Source organism: Lissotriton vulgaris, chromosome 6 (assembly GCF_964263255.1).
Source record: "Lissotriton vulgaris chromosome 6, aLisVul1.2, whole genome shotgun sequence".
NCBI lineage: Eukaryota > Metazoa > Chordata > Amphibia > Caudata > Salamandridae > Lissotriton > Lissotriton vulgaris.
Genome location: NC_141694.1, coordinates 113,964,386 through 113,981,507, shown reverse-complemented (window position 1 = coordinate 113,981,507; position 17,122 = coordinate 113,964,386).

Below are 17,122 nucleotides of genomic sequence, written 5' to 3'. Positions count from 1 at the left end.
GGATGGTGAGATCAAGGAAGGGAATGCTAGTCTTGCTATGGGTCAAGGTGAATGTGAGGCCATTGCAATTGTTATTGAGCCAGTGTAGGAGTCCCGGGAAATCATCAGTAGACCCACCCCAGATGAGGAAAATATCATCTATGTAGCGTTTCCAGGTATGCAACCCCTGATGGAATGGGTTGCTGTCGGAAAGGATTGTATTGCATTCTAGCCAGTCCATATACAGGATCGCCAGAGTTGGGGCAAAGATAGCGCCCATAGAAGTGCCTCGCACCTGCTGATAGTATTGTGAGTCATACATAAAGAAGTTCTGAGTGAGACATATCTCTAGGAGTTGAACTATAAACAAAGTAGGAACCCTGTGGGAACGTGATCTGGTGTTTAATATGCTTTCCAAAACGAGGAGTGAGTCTCTCTGAGGTATATTTGTATAAAGAGACTCCACGTCTAGTGTGCATAGAGTCTCGTTTTCTGGATTGTAGGGATGATTTTCGATGAGATTAATCATGTCCATGCTGTCTCGAATGTAGCATTTCGTTACTGGCACAAAGTCTTTCAGGAAGAAATTTACATAATGGCCCAACGGTTTCAGAACTGAACCACAACCAGACACGATGGGTCTACCCAGAGGGTTATCCAATCTTTTGTGGATCTTGGGCAGCGTGTAAATGACCGGGGTTCTGGGGTTAGTGATGTTAAGAAAGTCATACTCATGCTTGCTTAGAAAACCATTATCTAATGCTTCCGTGGTCAGTTGTTTAACTAAGTTTTGTATGTCCTTAGTAGGATTGCAAGGGAGTTTGCAATAGTGGTCCGTATTCGAAACCTGACGTTGAAGTTCATCTTTGTAGTTTCCAATATCTTGTAGCACTATCCCACCACCCTTATCTGCTGGCTTAATAATCAGGTTGGTATTGTTTTCAAGAGTGGTGATAGCAGATTTTTCGTCCAGCGAAATATTGTATAGTATGAAAAGGTGTGATTTTTCCAAATCGGAAATTATCTTTAGGATAACCTTTTCAAACGTGACAATTTCTTTGGGGATCATATTAGAGGTGGGTGAGAACGTTGATGGGGGTCTGAATGGGGTGACCACAATTTTAGGTTCCGAGGGATTGAGTTCAAAAAAGGCCCGTAGTCTCAACTTTCGGAAAAAGGCCATTAGTTCGGACTGGAGATCCAGAAAATTTGGGTAGGTCGTTGGGACAAAGGATAAACCTTTACTTAAGATGGATGAATCATGACTTGAAAGGGTGTGGTTGGATATATTAAAGATAGGGATAATATCCAAGTTGGTATCATTTGTTACCATTGGTAAAACTTGTGTCTGGTCTGGCGTTCTCCTGGTGGGTTGTGCCATCTCTGTTGTTGTTTTACTCTCCCTTTCTTTGGGGGTTCGGAGTTGCCTCTGGCTAAAAAATGGCTCTGGTTGCGTCTGGGGCCACTTGGTCCCTCGCCAGGGTCTGAACTATCAGATGATTCAGCAGATGAATCAGTAAATCCCACCACTGTGTTTCTTCTGTTGAAACGTCCCCAGGGTCTTGGGGTTTGTTGGTGAGAATTGAAATTGCGATTTGTGTAAAAGTCTTTCTGTAGGTAAGGGTAAGTTTGTTCAAGGGTAAATGCTTTAATATCTTTCTATACCTTATTGGACTTTTTTGCTTTGTTCAATACGATGGAATTCTGAAACCGTTTTATAAATGATTAATAAGGGGACCGAAACGCCGCCGACCTGTCTAGCACCCTATACAATACGTGATTGCTATGTAATGTAATGGTGCTGTGTTGATTTCTCTGTATAACTTTATTTTATACAGAAAACGTTTGTTTGCCTTAAAAGCCCTTCTATGTTCGTAACCTACCTTCTGTATTTTATCCGTTAGTGATTGGGCACAGGCTTGTGTACCACACTGGTGATTAGTTGAAGGTATTCCAATTGTACGGATCATTTGTGTATTGAGTAAACTTAAAGACCTCTGTCCGGCTGGACATGTCGCTCAAAATATAGAACTGATTCTGTCTACATTCATTATCTCATATATCCGTGAATGCTTGGGACCGCTGTTGGTTGAAAAAGTAAGTTCCCCGAGGTCCCCTGCGGACTGATTTGGGGTCCCTTGTTGTTGTTAATATATCAAATGAACCTTGGCTTAGCAATGGAGTAGATGCAGCCCATGTATACGCTTTAATTTTCGATGACTTAAGTCATGGCAATGGAGATATTTCATTATATTACTTCTAAGACATTATGTATATTGACACACCACTGTCAATATTAAAAGGAATTGAGCAACCGTTTACCTTTAGTATAGTCTTCAGACGATATTTGAATGACTTTGGTGCTCTTTCATGTCGAGTTTTCTTTGACCTGTCTTTTTCTTCAAAAGAGGTCAGTCCAACATGCGCTCATTTTTCTGAGGTAAACATAGGCATTGCACAGTCATCGTCTTCGCTTTCACTTGATGTAAATACTGAAGAACTCTTTAACAATGGTTTAGATGACAATCAGCTTCATTTGGTGGTGATTTGTCTCAATTGGTGTGGTAGCGCGTCTCTCCTGAAGCATTCAGGTGGCCATTTTGCCTTCACGCACAGATGCACGTATGTTTTCCTCCACTTTGCAAACGATTACAAAATGGTTCTCCTTCCTACAGCTTTTGCAAACCTGTCCAATAGCGGGACATTTACTTTCATGTGGAAACGAAAATCACTCTTTGTCACTCTACATTATGCTTTGGATTACTTTTTACATTCTTGACTGACTCACTCTGGACACCTCTGGCCTTCATGTTAGCAGTTTGTCAATTGGTAGGCACCGTCTTCAGCTTCAGCAGCCATGAGAACAAGCACCAGACTAGGAATTTCTCTCAGAATTCATTGTCTAAAAGGATCTGACAGGCATCCATCAATCACTCTGAGGCGTATAATGTCCTCATCATTAAATTATTTACCAAACAGTGTTTGATGAGCGTATCCAGTCCCTCAATAAATTCGTTGATGGTTTCACCATATTTCTGTCGTTCTTGTTTGAAAAAGTACCTTTTGTAATCTAAATTTGTCATTGGATGGAACTTGAGATTCAAGGCTTCTTTGATTTGACATTATATAATTTAATCAACGCACTGCATTTTCTTTATGACTTATTTGACACCTTCACTCACTAGATTTTAGAGGTATTTGATAATCTTCTGTTTCTTCTAGTGCATCAATGAAATCATCAGATTTCTCTATCCAGGCAGTCCATCTATCACCAATATTCAGCTTTTTGGCGGTATCGAATGGTTGTGGTGGTTTCAGCAAGGCGGCAGCACTATAATCATTTCTGTGAATGGCTAACACTGAGATTGGAGGTCTCTCCAACACTGTCTGCCAGGACCTGCCTCATTCATGCCATCTCTAAGGGCCTGTGCTGTTCTGGCCTCTGGGTTACCTTGGCCAGTCGCTGGAACTGTGACCTCCCTCTTGGTCTCCATGGGAGCCCTTCCGTTTTCTGGAGACCTCCGCAATTGTACTGAGCCGCAATTCAGCTGCTTTGATGGTGTGGCACTTCTGGGCACGTCTTCTGGGGCTACTCTGCCCAATGTTGTGGTTGATGACTCTCATTATTCAGTTTTGGTACTGACACCTGGTTGATCTCTGCCTTGTAGCGCTTCTGTTTGGAGCAGTATCTTGCAATTTCCTGTCACTATTTGCTGCTCATTGTATCCGCCTTTTGCTCTATCACTCCAGCTTTAGGTTGCGTAGTAGCACTGTACCTCTTTTTACGGTGTTCCCTGCAGGTTCTTTGCCAACGATAAGTAGATTTCTCAGTGAAGCTTTCATTATATTCCACTGCTTTACACAGGCTGCAATTGCACTTTGACGCCACATACACAGTGTAGTTTTGTCACTTCGACTGAGTATCACATGGCATGCACAAGCAGTTGCTGGACCATGGCAAACTCTCTGGGAGAGCACTGTTGATCTTGCATTGCTTATCCCCTATCGTCGCCAGTTGTAGCGTCCTACCCGGCCTGGGTACTCACTAATGACTATGCCACACAGGGAGCCTAGTATAACACATTCACATTCTTCTGCATGTCACCACAAACTCAACATTCCAAACCTCCATGTACTTCACTACGCTCTACTGCTTACATCACAAAGTCCATCAGGAGCCAAAAGTGATCTGTCCTTGCTAACTCACACAACAGTACAGTGGGTATAAGCAAAATGTGAATGACAGAAAAACAGATCAATGGTTCAAAATAGCTAGCTGAAAGCCTCTATAACTAAGCATATTAAATATACAATTTTAGTAAAATCAAAAGGTCTTGCCTCACGCCAAACCTAATGAGGGTGAAATACATCTGTGCCCTGTTGGTGCCTCTAATGTGAAGATGACACAACTGAGTGCATCGTAAAAAATATATTTTTTAAATGATTAATAATTTAGCTTCACTCCTTGATCAATTTGCTTGCTTTGACTGAAAACGAAATTCAAACATACATGTGATTAATATGGGTGCTGGGTGGTAAAGTGCAGATAAAGTTACTGTGGTGGGCAAATAATATGGTTTTAACCACTGGTAACACAGGAGGTCCCATAGAAATGTTTCTGCCTGAAATTAGGTAGTGGTAAGTATCTTTTGAAGGCTTAGTACATTAATGTGTAATTTTATTCAAGCTATTTTTCAGCAATAAGTAAATGCATAACTACCCATTGGACATTTGTGAATTCTGTATATAGCTGTAAAATATTTGTGAACATTAGGAAAGTCTGAACAATGCAAACAGACGTTCTAATTCTTCCCAACGTTCATGAACATGACAGAATAAATTTGATCGAACTGTATCAATAGTCATATGGCTGAGATACCCGCCACCCCCTCTCAACACAATCCCCAAAGGAGGGAAACAGGAAACAGTTCTTGAAGTTTTTTGGAAGAGGGAGGGAGTGACCCTCCCGGCCGTATTTATTAAAACAAAATTAAAACATTAAATCGACATTTTCATATTATGTACAATTTCATTACCACATTGCGATGTTGGCTAACCTTAACAGATTCTCTAATACAGAGGTTCTCCTAGCCGAACTAACATCCTACAAACATTTACTTGAAATTATGAAATTGTACATCCTAACGTTTAAGGGCCAACGGCAAGGTCGTAACCGGTGTCAAGATCCCTAACCAGAAATACCCCCCCCACTTGTGAGGGGCGACAGCACTGAGGCGTACCTCAAGTGCAACTACCAATTTCCCTTTGACTTGACGGGGGCACCAATAAAACTCGACGCCACTTAAAGGTCGTTCGAGGACTCGTGTGAGGTATCTAGAAGGTAGCGTAGACCCCCCCCCAAACCCCGCACAACTTACCACATCTGCCGTCGCAGACGTCACTGGCCCCGGGAAATTCCCCAGGAGGGGGCTGTAACCCCTCCTACACAGGAAGGGGCCTTGACCGCCTTTCCTTTTCTTTCGGCGACCCATCCTTAGAAGGGACCGCCTCCCCGTTGAGGGGCCAATGGCCACCTCTCCCGAGCGCTCCCATCCGTGTTGGGTGACGCCCACTCATAGGGATCTTCCAATTAGTGCTCACCGATCATGACCTTACCGCCACAGGCCGGATAGTTGACCGGCTATCCGGACCCCCCACAAAGCTCCTACCTAAAGGTCATGTTTTAACGTTTTTAACCATGCTAAGAAGTCTCCTATGAGTAACTCATTCCCCACCCGAGACAAATGCACACCATCCCCCAAATACATACTGTCATCATTAATACAGCCATGCGAAATAGAATGCAATGTCCCGGAACGGAACAACCTACTCACTTTGTTATTAAGCTTTCTCACAGAGTGATTCAAAGCAGGAACAGAAATAGCCCCTCGCCACACCTTTCGTGGGATCATATGTGACCACGCAATTGTGCACCCCGGAACTCTCCTCGCCAACCAACTTACAGTGGAAAGCATTGCCTCCAGGAAAAGTCGTCTACCGGTGGTGACCAAATCATTGCCCCCTAGATGCACTATGATTATAGACGGCGGTGACCTCGTCCGCCCTAACAAACCCTCGAAAAATGCTTGAAACTGGTCAATACAGAGCCCGCCTCTTCCGTAGAAGGACACCCTGTACCCGTATTCCCCAGCTACGTGAATCATGTCACCTGCTTTGAATACGTCCGCGGCACGCCTCACGTATGAGTGGCCCACGACCCACACCTCCTTCTTCGCAGCCGGTGATGTCTGACCGCTGGCCCGGTGTTGGGTCGACTGCATAGTTCGCCCCGCCTCGTAGGCTTGCGCAACTGAAAACCAAACAAAGACAAGAAGCGTGAGTACATCATTACAGCTTCACAACATGTGCAACCGCACATACCTCTTATAACACTTGGAGGACCAACGCCCCACTCGTTTCACTTGTTCAACATTAAGACCCCTAGCTGTAGCTTCCGTGGCAGCCCCTATCCGAAAGGAATGGGTCCCAAACTCGCCCGGGTTCAAGCCCGCAGCGGCAATTGACATCGCAAGCACCCGCTGAAACTGAAATTTCGTCAGTGGGGTGGCGTCCGCGTGTCTCAACAAGGTCCCCCCCCATGATGCCACCCTTCGTGCTAGGTAATCTTCTAAACACTTTACCGGACACATGGAGGACCCGGGAATCCTGCGTATGATTATGCAGTCACCCATCCCATCTTGATCGGTCTTGGACCTGACAAAGGAGACAGTCATTGTCTCTCCTCTGATCTGAACATGTTCTCGGCACAAACCCCCTGTCACATCCCGTTTGTTCCTTGCCACCAGTTCGCTTACCCGCATCGCTCCATGAAATGCCAGCGTAAAAGCGGCTCGGAACAACACCGTCTCAAGCTGAGATGAACATGTGGCAGGGAGTGTGGCCAACAACTGGGCCAACCCATCCAAACCTATCGGGCGCCTCTCATCTACTCTGCGACCCTCAAGGCGTTGCCACCCACGCAGCGCTTTCTGTACAACGAAAGACGCTGTCGGGTCCTGGATACCATGAGCCCTGGCAACAAAGGAAATGGCAGCACGATGCCTCTGGGCCGTAGCCACCGATTTCCCAGCCCTACGTAAGGACATCAGAAAATTCACTACCCACTCCTCGTGGCCCCAAAGCCCCTCTCTATCAGTCCCCAAAAAGGCTAAATAGGACCGAAACGCCCCTTCATATGCCTTCCTTGTCCTTGGTGCTAGGCTCTCTCCCACGAGGTGACGAAGTTCGGGGCACCGAGAGACCAGAGAGCTTCGGGAAAGGGTGCCGGCTCTGGGTCCGCTGTGGGAAGGAAACCCGAGAAAGCCTGCATACGAAAACGAGACAGTGCATCAGCCGCCTGATTCATTACCCCCGGGACATGTTTTGCTCTGAATAGCACATTCAGTTGCATACACAGTAAAACAATTTCTTTGAGCAGTCTTAAATTCAGTTTACATCGTGCTGCCTGGCTATTGATGCACTCGACCACGGTCATATTGTCCGACCAAAATACCACAGAGTGATCTTTGAACCCTTCGGGACAGGTTCTTAGGGCCACCAAAATGGGAAAAAGTTCTAGGAAAGCAATATTACTTGTCAGTCCATTGTCATGCCACCATGCCGGCCATCTTTGTGCCGACCATTTTGTGCCGAAGATGGCACCAAAACCTATGCTACCTGCCGAATCTGTCCATAGCCCCAGCTCTTCAGAGGACACGGCCGGTTTGTTCCAGACGACTCGACCATTAAAATGCGCCAGAAATGCTAACCAAATGCGCATGTCCTGGCGGACCTCAGCCGATAGTCTCGTGCGATGATGACCCTCCTTTAGGCCGACCATAGCTTGGGCAATTGAACGGGAAAAGGGGCGGGCCATCGGTATAACCCTCAGGGCAAAATTCAACTGTCCCACCAACTGCTGTAATTGATGTAGCGTAACTTTAGATCCATTTATACACATTTGCAGGGCTGCCCTGAACTTCCCCACTTTGTCAGCTGGTAAACGAAAACAACCCTCACTGGAGTCTAACTCGATCCCCAGAAACTCGAGGCAAGTTGCAGGACCCACCGTCTTACCTGGTGCCAATGGCACACCAAACTGTTTCATTAATACACAAAATTCGGCCAAGGCCTGGCCACATTCGAGATCCCCGGCTGCCCCAAGGAACAGAAAGTCATCAAGGTAATGCATTACATGTTGGAAACCCGTCCTCTTTGTGAAGACCCATTGTAGAAAACTACTGAATTTCTCGAAATAGGCACAAGATATAGAGCACCCCATCGGCATACACCTATCCATGTAATAATGACCCTGAAACATGAAACCTAGGAGACGCTGGTCGTCTGGGTGTACCGGGAGCAATCGGAACGCTGACTCGATATCTGACTTCGCCATCAGCGCCCCGGGCCCCAGGCGATTCAACATGGCTACGGCCTCATCGAAAGATGCGTACCGCACCGAACACACTTCTGGGTCTATTGCATCGTTTACAGAAAGACCACGTGGAGCTGATAAATTATGAATCAGTCGGAACTCACCCGGTTCCTTCTTGGGGACCACCCCTAAAGGAGAACAAACAAAACCCTGAACCGGGGGTACACTAAACGGGCCGGCAACCCGACCTCGAGTAACCTCTTTCCGGATCTTATCCTGTACCACGGTCGCATGCTGCAGGACCGAAAGTTGATTTTTACACTTCTCCACACCCTGAAAGTCCCCTACTGGGATGCGGAAACCATACGAAAACCCGTTCCGCAGCACCCCAGCAGAAGTACGATCCGGGTATTCACTGAGCCAGGGAATCATCGCCAAGGTATCAATCGGGGTAGGTAACGGCGCCCCTCGGACTATGTTAGACCTGTTTGGCCCCTCCTCTACCCCCGTTATCACCCGTTTTGGCTCTGCACGTGGACTCAGGATGGGACGACCCACACCCACTACATTCGTGTTTAAATTTACACGATCCCTGGGGCCTAGTACATTTACCTCTGTTGAAATTCCAGCAGAACCCCCTTTTCCCTGTATTGCTGGCAGGTCTCGAGTAATCGTCGGTACCCGTACCTGATCGAAAGGGCGTCCCCGCATATTGGCGGGAGGATTCGCCAACATTACCCCCTACCAATGGCATTTTCAACATACCTGTCTCCTTCATTTTATCCCATGTCAAAGAATCGTAACAATCCCAGGTTAAGCTTTTATTATGCTCTTTAGCCTTTCTAAAAAGATTATGGTAGCAGAACCAATGGTTACCCTGGTGTGACGTCGAGTACCCCATGATTCGCGACTGATAGGTCGGTAACTCGGAAAGCAACTCGGGCCTACGTTCCCCTAAGATCGACGTAAAAATCCCCCATGCTTTGCCCCAATTGCCAATATTCTCATTCACTTTAAAGGCGGCCATTTTTGCGCGCCAAACACTCGGATGCATGAGGTCTTTCTGGCCCTTAACATGCTCCACCTCATAATGATCAACAAGCAACGAGAAGATGTTCACATATTCCCCCGCCCAAATCTTCTCCTTAATCGCCAAAAGCACATGTTGACCCAACTTTTCTCTACGAGAGGGTGCTGACTCATCCCTCGCAATCGGCAATGGCCGCTTACCTGCACCGGACGCTGCCTCTGCGGTCGTAATCGTCCCTTATGTCTTGTCCACTACTGCAGCCGGCGCGGACACCTTGGCTGCCTCCCGTTTCTCACGCAGTTGCTTCATCAGCGCCTGCGCGTCGACAGCCGTGGCGCCCTCACTACCTTCGCCCAACCACGCTGCAAGTTGTGCTGCCAGCTCGGGCGGCATATCTTCATTGGACACCAGGGTGACCACCACGGGAATCGGATTCCCCTCCACAGGTACTGGGGTTGGCGCCTCGAGCGGAGTACGGGGAACCGGGACGTCTCCCCCAGCTGGTCCCTTCCTTGGCCTCTTGGCTCTCCCTCCTGGGGCTGCTCCAGCCGAAGGACGTTCCGGCCCCCCTTCCCCCTCTCTCTCCGCCACCCGCTTCTTCAGCTCGGTCATCTCCTTCATGAGGACCCGAAGCATCTGTTCAGTCGTCATTCTCTTTCCGCCTTTCTTGGGCATTTCTCCGACAGAGTATCTGTAAGACAAAAGAAAGATTATAACGCTCAAAATTGGCTCTTCGTTCCGTCTCGAGCTCACGTGCAGCGAGGAGGTGCAGCTTCAGAGCACAGGAACAAGAGGATGCCTTCTGGTCTTGCGTCCCCTTTTATCCGTCTTCAGGGCGGGCGTAAACCCGCCCCTGCCTGCCCCGAGGGCGTGGCCAGCCGCGTCAGTGTCTAGACCAGCCCACTCTAGGGCGGGAAAAGGCGCGCCCCGGCTACGCCGCTTCGGGCATACCAGCCGAGACACGCCTCCCGCCCAAGATGGCTTCCCGGGGGGATCGTGGTACTCTGCCATACGTGCGGGGGGACCGAGTGGTCGCCCCTTTCCATCCTTTCTGTTTTCTATGAACTGCACAATGTTCACAGTTCAAAGGAAGCCCTGCAAAATACATGTGTCATAGCGCAGTGAAAAATGATACACCTGTCAAGCAATGTATCACACATATGACTCACACTCTCACACTTTAACTCAATATTTTGCAGTTCATATTACTCATATTTCAGCGATTTCGGCAGATAAGTGTTTGCACTTTGAACATTGGGTATTTACTGACATGTTTTCTGCCACTCGTTAGAGCAGGTTCGCCCGGCACAGGTAAGAGTGGTGAGGCAGAGGGGCAGGGCAAGTCTGGGTGGGGGAGGGGGAGAGTAGAAAGAAGATGGGATAGGTAAAATTAAAAAAACAAATAAATGAAGCCAATTACCTTGTGCTTGCTGCATCGCCGACTCGGTGATGTGGCAAGTGCAAGGTAAATGGTTTTATTTCTTTTTTTAATTTATTTTACCTATCCCGTTGTCTATTGACTTCCCCACCCCACCTGACCACTCTTACCTGTGATAGCCGCATCTGCATTAGAGAAAAGTATTCCTTATATCATGCTTTTATGTTATGGCAGAGTAACATTTCACATGTTGCACTAGAACTCCGGGAACGAATTATAGTACAAGCAGTCCAAATTACTAACAATCAATATTTTTTTTTGCAGTACAGTTTAATTGCATTTTAATTATTTTAGGAGATAAATATTTGTTTAGCCAATACTTTAAATCTTTTCATTCATATAATATATATGTTTTCAGTTCTTCAGCGAAGAGTATTCCTTGCCATTAGGGATGTTGGCTAAACTTGGGCAAAAGTTCTTGTATGCTGGCATACCCTTGTGAAGTGTCCAATATTTTACAACATGCAAATTACATCTAATGTCTAATATTACACCATTAAGCTATGTAAAAAATGAATTACAATATTTGTTAAGGGGGATGAGAACCACCTCAAATAATAATCACAATTCTTCAATAACGAATCTCAAAAGTCACTAAATAAACCAGTCAGTTAAAGATAACTTTATTTGGTTTGTCACAACCATAAAGCATACAAAAAAGAAAATTTAACGGGCAAAATTAAAAGAAAGACATATTCTTAGTTATACTTTAAAATATTTACAGTTTCTATAAGATTCCCTGTCCAGCCCCAAGCATTGGATCTTTTTCTACTTTCTCAAGTAAGTTATTTACAAGTGTCATAAATTTTACCCCGCGGCAAATTAAAATGTTCGATGAGGCACCCATCCAACTTGTTACTGCATGTCGGCAAGTACGAATATTTAAGTCATTAAAGGCTGTTTTCAACAATTTTCTTCTTTTACGGACTCACAGGCGCACATTAGGTGGCATAAGGATTCTGTATGGTACCCACATAGACGGCATGTCTTTGCTTGCTGTTTACTTTTCCTTGTGGGGACCAGATCCTTTGAGCAGTAATCACCTAATCTATATCTCATGAACCTCCTTTTTAGTGATAGATGGAAATGGGCTGCTAAGTAGGGTTGTGGTTTTGGTCTTTTATATGAATTTATTACCACCCATGCATGATGGCGTTTGGCCAATTTCCTTTTATCTTACACAAAAGATAGTGACTTAGCCCTGGTGTTACACAGTTTATTGAATGGTGTTCGTTCCAAGTTGCTGATCCAAGCTTCCTTGATCTCTAATGTCTCCAGGGCAATACGCAGATAGTCACCCCAAGTGTTTGGGTTTCTTTGGTCATATTGTGTCTTTATTTCCACCCAGCATAAGTTGTTCAGCGGTGCTATTTCTGATGCTCTAAATTTCCATCAAATTTTGCAAAAATTGCTTTCATTTGGTATTCTTGGTTCTGGTAGCCAAATTCTAAGCATATTTGTGCTGGATAAACCAGTGCTCAATCGCCTGGTAGCTATAGCACAGTGCAGCCAGACTTAAACCTGAAGCCAGGTCTGGTGGCTTAATAGACTAATGCATCCACTGCAGTGGCCTGTGTTCTATTTCATGGTCACAGGTTCAAATCCTATGGGTCTACTCAGCCTCCTATCCTTTCTGAGGTTAATGAAATAAGTACCGTTGAGTTGGGTAACAATAAACATCTGTTATTCAGCGCCAAGATGCCCTGTTGGGGTGAACATGTTAAGTCAGATGCAATGTGTAAAGTACACAGTATTCAAATAGTAATAAAGAAAGATAGAGAATAGTTTATTGTACAAAATGACACCCAAATTACAAAAAATCTGATTAGCAAAACTAGAGTTATGAATTTTCGCTAAATTTCGATTTGAAAATAGCACCAAAAAGCGCTAAGTGTCACATGTAAGTACGTTAGAAATATTAAGTTCTTAATTGCGATTCCATTTGAATCGCAATTAGGAAATTACAATTTCAAATGTAAGAAACTGCATTGAGTTTCATTTCCAATTTTCATAGGGTGCAAATAGACCTACCGCATTAATATTCATGAGGTAGGTCACAATTTACGACCGATTAGGAATTGATAAAAACACAGGGATGGTTTCCTATTCAAATGAGCAACTTTCTTTTTAATGCAGCCCATTTTTCTTCAATAAAAAACGGTATGCATTTCAAAAAGAAAATTGAAACATTTCATTTTTGTTGTTTAAGAGCAGACAGTGGTCCATTGAGCTCCTCTCTGCTCTTAAAAATTGTTTTCGCCGGCATTCACTAAGGGGAAAGCGTTACCTGGTGAATTTAAATTTAATTTGGTGGGAAACAGTGAATGTTTTACAACTGCATTTTTGTTGCAAAACATTTGTACATGGCACAGAGAGTGGCTATTAGGACGGGATGCCCTTAACGAACCCCTTACTAATACCGAATCGCAAAACCCAAATTGCAATTGCTATTTGAGCTTTGTAAATGCTAAAAAGCATTTTTGTGTTTGCAAAAGTGTAGATTCTACAAATCAGTGCATTTGCGACCAGCAGCAAGATTTCTATATGGCTGAGATACCCGCCACCCCCTCTCAACATAATCCCCAAGGATGGGAAACCGGAAACGGTTCTGAACTTTTGGAAGACGGGAGGGAGTGACCCTCCCGGCCGTATTTATTAAAATATGAAACAAAATTAAAACATTAAAATAACAGTTTCATATTATGTACAATTTCATTTCCACATTGCGATGTTTGGCTAACCTTAACATATTCTCTAATACAAAGGTTCACCTAGCCGAACTAACATCCTACAAGACATTTAACTTGAAATTGTACATCCTAACGTTTAAGGGCCAACGGCAAGGTCGTAACCGGTGTCAGATCCCTAAACCAGAAATATCCCCCTCACTTGTGAGGGGCGACCGCACAGAGGTGTACCTCAAGTGCATCTACCAATTTCCCTTGACTTGACGGGGGCCCCAATAAACTCGACGCCATTTAAAGGTCGTCCGAGGACTCGTGTGAGGTGTCTAGAAGGTAGCGTAAACCCCCTCCCAAACCCCACACAACTTACCACATCTGCCGTCGCAGATGTCCTGGCCCCGGGAAATTCCCCAGGAGGGGGCTGTAGCCCCTCCTACCCAGGAAGTGGCCTTGACCGCCTTTCCTTTCCTTTCGGCGGCCCATCCTTTGAAGGGACCGCCTCCCCGTTGAGGGGCCAATGGCCACCTCCCCCGAGCGCTCCCATCCGTAATGGGTGACGCCCACCCATAGGGATCTTCCAATTACTGCTCACCGATCATGACCTTACCACCCGACCAAAATAAATACGACAATTCTAACTAAATTCTAAATGACTACATTACTACATGACAGTAACAATTACCGCTTATAAAAAGGCATGATTACTGATCAACACTTGTGCAGAATTACTTTATTTGCAAAAACAAACTAAAATTGACCATTCTTTATTGCATACTCAAAGTTATCACGATAGTCATCACAACCTGCAAGAAATAGAGTTACCACATCAAAACTTTATTCAAAAACCACTTGCTGTCCTCAGGGGCTGGTGGGTGGGTCAAAATTGGCTCTTCGTTCCGTCTCGAGCTCACGTGCAGCGAGGAGGTGCAGCTTCAGAGCACAGGAACAAGAGGATGCTTCCTTGGCTTGTTGCTCCTTTTATCCGTCTTCAGGGCGGGCGTAAACCCGCCCCTGCCTGCCCCAAGGGCGTGGCCGGCCCCGTCAGTGTCTAGGCCAGCCCACTCCAGGGCGGGAAAAGGCGCGCCCGGGCTACGCCGCTTCGGGCATACCAGCCGAGACTCGCCTCCCGCCCAAGATGGCTTCCCGGGGGGATCGTGGTACTCCACCATACGTTCGGGGGGACCGAATGGTCGCCCATTTCCATATGGCTGAGATACCCACCACCCCCTCTCAACACAATCCCCAAGGATGGGAAACCGGAAACGGTTCTGAACTTTTGGAAGACGGGAGGGAGTGACCCTCCCGGCCGTATTTATTAAAATATGAAACAAAATTAAAACATTAAAATAACAGTTTCATATTATGTACAATTTCATTTCCACATTGCGATGTTTGGCTAACCTTAACATATTCTCTAATACAAAGGTTCACCTAGCCGAACTAACATCCTACAAGACATTTAACTTGAAATTGTACATCCTAACGTTTAAGGGCCAACGGCAAGGTCGTAACCGGTGTCAGATCCCTAAACCAGAAATATCCCCCTCACTTGTGAGGGGCGACCGCACAGAGGTGTGCCTCAAGTGCATCTACCAATTTCCCTTGACTTGACGGGGGCCCCAATAAACTCGACGCCATTTAAAGGTCGTCCGAGGACTCGTGTGAGGTGTCTAGAAGGTAGCGTAAACCCCCTCCCAAACCCCACACAACTTACCACATCTGCCGTCGCAGATGTCCTGGCCCCGGGAAATTCCCCAGGAGGGGGCTGTAGCCCCTCCTACCCAGGAAGGGGCCTTGACCGCCTTTCCTTTCCTTTTGGCGGCCCATCCTTAGAAGGGACCGCCTCCCCGTTGAGGGGCCAATGGCCACCTCCCCCGAGCGCTCCCATCCGTAATGGGTGACGCCCACCCATAGGGATCTTCCAATTACTGCTCACCGATCATGACCTTACCGCCACAGGCCGGATAGTTGACCGGCTATCCGGACCCCCCCACAACACTCCTGCCTAAAGGTCATGTCATAAAGTCTTTAGCCAAGCTATCAGGTCTCCTATGAGTAACTCGTTCCCCATCCGGGACAAATGAACACCATCCCCCAAATACATACTGTCCCCTTTAATACAACCATGCGAAACAGAATGCAGTGTACTTGAACGGAACAATCTACTCACTTTATTATTAATTTTCCTTACTGAATGATTCAGAGCAGAAACCGAAATAGCCCCCCGCCACACTTTCCGTGGGATCATATGGGACCATGCAATTGTGCACCCTGGAACTCTTCTCGCTAACCAACTTACAGTGGAAAGCATCGCCTCAAGAAGAAGTCGACTACCAGTGGTCACCAAATCGTTGCCCCCAAGATGTACTATAACTACAGACGGCGGTGACCTTGTCCGCCCTAACAAACCCTCGAAAAATGATTGAAACTGGTCAATACAGAGCCCGCCCTTTCCGTAGAAGGACACCCTGTACCCGTATTCCCCAGCCACGTGAATCATGTCACCTGCTTTGAATACGTCCGCGGCACGCCTCACGTATGAGTGGCCCACGACCCACACCTCCTTTTTCACAGCCGGTGATGTCTGACCGCTGGCCCCCCGGTGTCGGGTCGACTGCACAGTCCGCCCCGCCTCGCAGGCTCACGCAACTGAAAACCAAACAAAACAAGAAGCGTGAGTACATCATTACAGCTTCACAACATATGCAACCGCACATACCTCTTATAACAGTTCGAGGACCAACGCCCCACACGTTTTACTTGTTCTACATTGAGACCCCTGGCTGTAGCCTCTGTAGCAGCCCCTATCCGAAAGGAATGGGTCCCAAACTCGCCGGGGTTCAAGCCCGCGGCCGAAATCGACATCGCAAGCACCCGCTGGAACTGAAACCTCGTCAGTGGGGTGGCGTCAGCGTGTCTCAACAAGGTCCCCCCCCATGATGCCACCCTTTGCGCTAAATATTCCTCTACGCACACTACAGGGCACATGGAAGACCCGGGAATCCTTTGTATGATTATGCAGTCCCCAGCCGCACCCTGATCGGTCTTGGACTTGACAAACGAGACAGTCATTGTCTCCCCCCTGACCTGAACGTGCTCTCGGCACAGTCCCCCCATGGCATCCTGCTTGTTCTTCGCCACTAGTTCGCTCACCCGCATAGCCCCATGGAATGCTAGCGCAAAAGCGGCTCGGAATAACACTGTTTCATACTGGGATGAACACGTTGCAGGAAGTACAGATAATAACAGGGCCAACCTATCCAGACCAATCGGGCGCCTTTCATCTACTCTGCGACCCTCAAGGCGTTGCCACCCACGTAGCGCTTTTTGCACAACGAAAGACGCAGTCGGGTCCTGGATCCCATGAGCCCTTGCCATAAAGGAAATGGCGGCCCGGTGCCTCTGGGCCGTAGCCACTGATTTGCCTGCCTGATGTAAAGACAGCAAAAATTTTACTACCAACTCCTCCTGGCCCCAAAGCTCCCCCCTAGCAATCCCCAAAAAGGTCCAATAGGAACGGAACGCCCCTTCATATGCTTTCCTCGTCCTGGGTGCTAAACTCTCTCCCACGAGGTTTTGTAGTTCGGGGCACCGGGAGACCAGAGAGCTTCGGGAAA